This window comes from Furipterus horrens, unplaced genomic scaffold, assembly GCF_987537825.1.
Source record: "Furipterus horrens unplaced genomic scaffold, mFurHor1.1.pri manual_scaffold_8, whole genome shotgun sequence".
Taxonomy (NCBI): Eukaryota; Metazoa; Chordata; class Mammalia; order Chiroptera; family Furipteridae; genus Furipterus; species Furipterus horrens.
Window position 1 is genome coordinate 50,269,372 of NW_028327178.1, and position 6,237 is coordinate 50,275,608.

A 6,237-nucleotide genomic window follows, 5' to 3' on the forward strand; every position below is an offset into this window, starting at 1 on the left:
AAATAATTGTCCTTGTTAATTGTATTATGAGGACAGAAGATATTCTGATAAGAAGAAAGAATGTGGTGCTTTGCTTACTGTTTTAAAGAAAATTTGTAAAACTAAAGATTTTTTGAAGGAAAAAGAAAACTATCTTAAGTGTTTTTCTTTATTTACATTTCCCCCTGCTGTAGCATCTTTGAAGTATTGGAGTGTTTCTACCACAAAGCAAATCTCCATTCATAGCCATCACTGAAGGTTATTTATTACTGTTATGTAATGGTAGAATATTACTAGTTAGAGGGTAGGATTTGACTTGGTCCTGAGGCCACAGAGTCTCTCTCAGAGTTTCTGAATGGATATACCTTATGCTTTTAAGAACTGTAAGATTCAATAAAGAAAGAAATGTTTTTGAAACTATAGATTTTAAAACAACGCTGCTGTCCTAAACAAATCCCATTTAAAGGAATTTTAAAGAGATACATTTTACTATATCAAAGAAAAAACATGTATTTGCCTAAACAGTCTATACCTTTCTAATGATAAAACTTCTCCCCCTTATGATGAAGCTTATTCCTATTAAGCTTAGACTGTGTTTTTCTTTTTTCTTTTTCTTTTTTGGTCTGATAATGAATTTGTGAACTCTATCTTTGGTATACTTTTTATTAAACTGCACTGTTTTTGTTTAGTCGAGATAAGTAAGTAATTATGTATTTGAATAACTTGGTGTGTCTTGAGTGTTGTGATATGAAAAGCATTGTGGTCTTTCTACACTAATGAAGTGCAAATAAAATTTTGTATTTATGAATAATGGTTGAGTTGCCACATTTATTTGTGTAATTGTAAATTGACTATCTGACAGTATTCTTCAGATATGCCACCTCTTAATCTTTTGAGTGTTTTAGACAAGAATAACACAGTGCTCTTTACCATAGAAAAATAATTTGGGAGTTTCTCAAAAGTTAAACAGAATATAGTGTGACCTGGTAATTCCACTTCTCGGTATATTCCTCCCCAAAATTGAAAGCAGCAACAAAAACATATTGTACTTACAGGCACGCTGCATCTCCCTCCACAGCTAGGAAGGAATACGGCTCCCTCAAGTCTGGAGGCGACCAGAGGTTCCAGGGGGTCAGGCTGCATAGAAGTCCAGCAGACAGATGTGGAGAGGAGGTGCTTATCCAGACAGGCGGGGGGGCGGGGCTGGGGCAGAGGGGATGCAGTGTGGTGGCTGCAGCAGTGGCAGCGGACCAACAGAAAGCACAGTCACACGTTTTGGAAGGTCAGGAGGGACACCTGGGGAGCGTTCCCGGCTCCTCACCGGACCTCGCGGCTCATGGTCCCAGCACTGGGGAAAGTCAAGCCTCATTGCTTCTGACTGTGTATACCGGTAGGGGTTGGGGTGGAGCCGGAGGCTTCCAGTCTCTCAGCAGAGTCTGCTTGTTTAGAGGACCTCCACGGTCCTGGAGTGTCTGCAGACTCACCCACTCTGGGGATGGCGGCCAGGGTGGCAGCTGGAGGAGTGCTGGTCCAGTGCAGAGGTCAGGATGGGGGGTTGCCTGGAAGTGCGGTGAGTGCTGGGCAGGAGGCATTGTTCCCTCTCAGACCCCTCCCCCACATATAGCACCACAACGTGGTGAAACAGGTCGCCCTGTACTGATGAATCCCTAAGGCTCTGCCCCTTACAATGTAATAGGAGCAGCAGCTCTACTTGGGACACAGAGGCAAACAAACACAGGAGCCTGTCAGAATGCAGAGACAGAGAAGTATGGCCCAAAAGGGGGAACAGATCAAGGTTCCAGTGGGAGAACTAAGTGACAAGGAGATAGCCAACCTAACAGATGAGGAGACAGACAACCTAACAGATGCAGAATTCAAAACACTGGTGATAAAGGTGCTCACAGGCTTGACAGATATGCTTGAGTATGTCAAACGCTTAAGAGAAGTGAAGGCTATGCTAAGTGAAACGAAGGAAAATTCACACAAAACCAATGGTGAAGGGAAGGACACTGGGGTTCAAATCAGTGGAACATAAGGAAGAAAAAAACAGTCAACCAGTGCAGAATGAGGAAGCAAGAATTGAAAAAGATGAGGAAAATGTCCCAAATTTTGTGAAGGAGATGGACACAGGTCTGGGAAGCATGGAGGGTCCCGGTGAGCTGGACCCAGAGGGGACCACACCAGGATGCATCACGATTGAGATGCCAAAGGTGAAAGATAAAGACAGAGTCCTGGGGGCAGCAAGAGTGGCAGAGTTGCCAAAAGGGGAGTCCTATAGGACTATCAGCTGATTTCTCAGAGGACACTTTGCAGGCAGGAAGGGACTGGCAAGCAGTATTCAATGTGATGAAAGGCAACCTGCAACCAAGATTACTCTTATCCAGCAAGGCTATCATTTGGAATGGAAGGGCAGATGAAGTGCTTCTCAGACAAGGTGAAGCTAAAGGAGTTCATCCTCACCAAGCCATTATTATATGAAATGTCAAAGGAACTTAAGAAAAAGAAGATCAAAACTATGAACACCAAAATGACAACAAACACAACTATCAACAACTGAATTTAAAAAATAAGAACAAAATCCAACTAAGCAAACCAGAATAGGAACAGAATCATAGGTATGGGGATCATTTGGAGGGTTACCAGCTGGGAGGGGGAAGGGGGAGAAATGAGGAAATGGTGCAGGGATTAAGAAGCATAATCGGTTGGTACAAAATAGGGGAAGTTAAGAATATATAGGAAGGGTGAAGCCAAAGAACTTATATGCACGACCCATGGACATGAATTAAGGGGGGTGGGATTGCTGGAGGGAAAGGGGGGTACTGGGGGAGGGGAGCAAAGGGAAGGAAAAAATGGGACTACTGTAACAACATAATCAATAAAATATACTTAAAAAAAAACATTGTACTTAAACACTGTGTTTATAACAGCATTATCCTAAGATCTAAAAGGTGGAAACATACCAACTATCCATCAACAGATCAACAGATAAACAAAAATGGTATATTCAACAATGGAAAATTCTTGTCTTTAAAAGGAAAGAAACTGATACATGCTACAAAATGACTGATCCTTGAGGCCATTATGTTAAGTGAAATAAGCCAGTCACAGAAGGACAGATAGTACTTAAGACTCCAACTATATGAGGGACCTAGAGTAGTTTACTCTTAATGACAGGAAGTGGAATGGTGGTTGGCAGGGGCAGGCGGATGGGGGTGGGGACTGAGGGGTTAGTGTTTAACTGGGACAGAGAGTTAGTTTGGGATGATGAAAACATGAAGGAACTGGCTGGCCCGGGCCGGCTGGTTAAGTTGGAGCGTCATCCTGTACACCGGAAAAGGTGGTGGGTTCAATCCACAGTCAGAGCACATAACTTGGTTGTGAGTTTGAGCCCCAGCTGGGGCGTACACTCAGGAAACAACCAACTGATGTTTCTCTCACACCAAGGTCTCTGTTTCTCTCTAAAATCAATAAACATGTTCTTGGGTGAGGATTTTTTTTTTTTTATTTTTTTTAATTAAGAAAAACGTTCTGGAGCTGGATGGTGATGATGGTTCCACAATGTGCATGTACTTAATGCCACTGAATTGTACTTTTGAAAATGACCGAATATCTCATCAAGGAGACTTTTTCAGTATTATACTGACAAAGTGAACACAAAATTTCCAATGTACCTGCCTTTTATCGTTCAGCAATTAGTAATGGGTTGTGCCAGCGCTTTACCTGTTAATGTCACCTCCATGCCTGCTCTCAGGGCTGAGACTAAAGGGTTTGCCAGATCCTCCTTCTCGTCCTCTTAGACCTGCTGATCAGAGAAACAGGGATTTGGGAGGAGAAAAAGGAGAAATTTGTTTGCCATCTTTCTGTTCCTATCCGCTCCCTGCAGTAATAGCCTACAGTTGGCTCCAGTTTCCAGCTTCCCATAGGCCCTCCCAGCTACAGCCTCACTGCACCCCACTGGGCATAACACAGCATTGGGGCTGGTTAGCGCTGCCTGCTGGGCCACACATCCAGGCCATCCTAGCACCTGCTAGACAACCCTCCTAATAAGTCCGTGTCCCCACCAGGTCCTGTTCCTACTCAGTATTTGATCACCTGCCATGCCACACCCTAGCTCAGAAGGCCAGGCCAGCCTGCAGGATCCTTCCTCAACTTCCAAGTTTTGGCAACACCCTCTCTCCATTCTTGCCTCTCAGCCCTGGGAGTAGCAGTTGCTTCCTTGGGTTGTTTATCTCTGAATTTCCTTAGCATTCCCTCTTTGTCAGTTTAGCTTTTTAACAACTAGCTAGTTCACTGTATTAAGTCCCTCTGTTTAATGATGCCTCTATGTCTGTTTTCCTGACCGCTAGATTACTTGGTATCAGGAGTGGTCTCAGGAAACATTCTCAAAGATGAGTTTAAGAAAAAAAAAAAGTTTGCCACGGGCATTTGTGGCTAATTCAGTGATATGTTTGCTATTAACAATTCAAACTTAGCGTCTACATTTGTTGCTGTTAGCTGTAGTATTAACAAAAGTACCATTCTTCAGTAGAGCAGTTGGGGATTAAAGGTAGGACTTTGCAAGAAGTGTTAGTGTAGTTTATTTAGCTGTTAAGTTTGGTTACATTTTTGCTCTCTGGTTCCCTGGTATACTTGTAGGTTTTTCCTCCAGTAAGTAGGATTTTGTGACAGTGGGACTAGGACTTTCAGTTTCTATACTATTATCCTTCACAATTTTTTAGGGGTTGGTTAATATCCTTTTTGTAGCTGGTTCTCATGACTGGTGGCATGTCTTGCCCACATCGTGACCCAGTAGGCCATATGTGATAAGCTGAAACTCAATTACTTCTGTCTTGATTTTTAAAGTACATTGTTTTTATAGCTCATTGTCTTAGATTAATGGCTCATTTGTTTCTCACAGAAGGTGAGAGATGAGTAGATACAGATGTAAAATGAATGTTGACTTACCCATGTAAATGGAGAAGAACAAAATCCAAGAATGTACAAGTAAAAATCCATGAAGACTCCAAGATCTGTAGATTCTGTTATGGCCCAAAAATAGTATTTTCAGTTCGTGAACTTGATATTAAACTTAGTTGGAGTTTATCTTCATGGAGAATTAATAGTGGATTGAATTACTTTGAATGCAGTGGGGAAATAACAAGAGTTATTCTGTATGTACGACTCTATCCCTTCCCTTTTTTTACTTTCTGGATCTTGAAGTGATATTTCAAGTTGGTAGGCAGTTTAATTTAATAGTTTAAAGTTTTGAGTTTTGGAACTGAGGGGTGAATATTAGTTGATGAGCATAAAACAAAGAGATTAGTCCTGTTTGTCTCTTAACTATAAAACTACCTAAAATTAGTTTTGTTTTTTTATGAGTGACTTACATTACCAGAGAGAGAGAGAAAGTACATGTCATATAGATTATTTATTACCTGGAAGTTGTATCTAAGTCCGCAGACTGCAGTTACAGGACATGATACACAGGTTTGCTGTTCATGTTCCAATACTGTAGTCAACAGAATTGAAATGTATTATGTGGTTGGTCAATTAAAGATTCTGTGCTTAAGTGCTGTAGGAGATACAGTCAAGATAGATACAACAGTCACTGCCCTTAAGTTTGTCAAGTGCAGGAGACAGGCCCATAACTGGAGTACGAAACAGCTTCTGTCATGAAAGAACAGATGATACACAGTCCTGAGAGGCAGAGGAGACAGAACGAAGGCCAGTATGGGCAACAGTGAAAAGTGGAATATTCTGGCTTGGCCTTCAGGAATGAGTAGGCTATTGACTAGTGGGAAGGCAGACATAAGGAACAGAGTATTCAAAAACCCAAGGGACCCTTCGTAAGAGTAGACTGTACATAGTAAAGCATGCATTGCTACCTGTCCCAATCACTTATAGCTTCCTAAATACCTGGCTGCCTCCTGTAAATGTTTGATTAACCAGTTCTCATGACAGAGACAGGCAACTACTGGAAATGTAGTTGAACTGTCTGCATGCACTCACAAAACCTAAAACATATCTCATTCTAATAAATTATTACTGAGAACGGTTCTGAAATATGCCTTTGTATTTTTAGAAAGAGTGAACTGATGAGTTTGATCCATTTATGAACTAGTTATCTCTGTTCCACAGTCTCAAATCATAATCCTGTCTGACAAACTAAGAAGAGGGTAAACCACCCCAAATGCACCTGCTTTGGCAAAAACAGCTGACCGTGCATAGCCAATGAGATGACAAGTGTCTCCTAGCTGAGACATCAGGAGCTCTCAACGC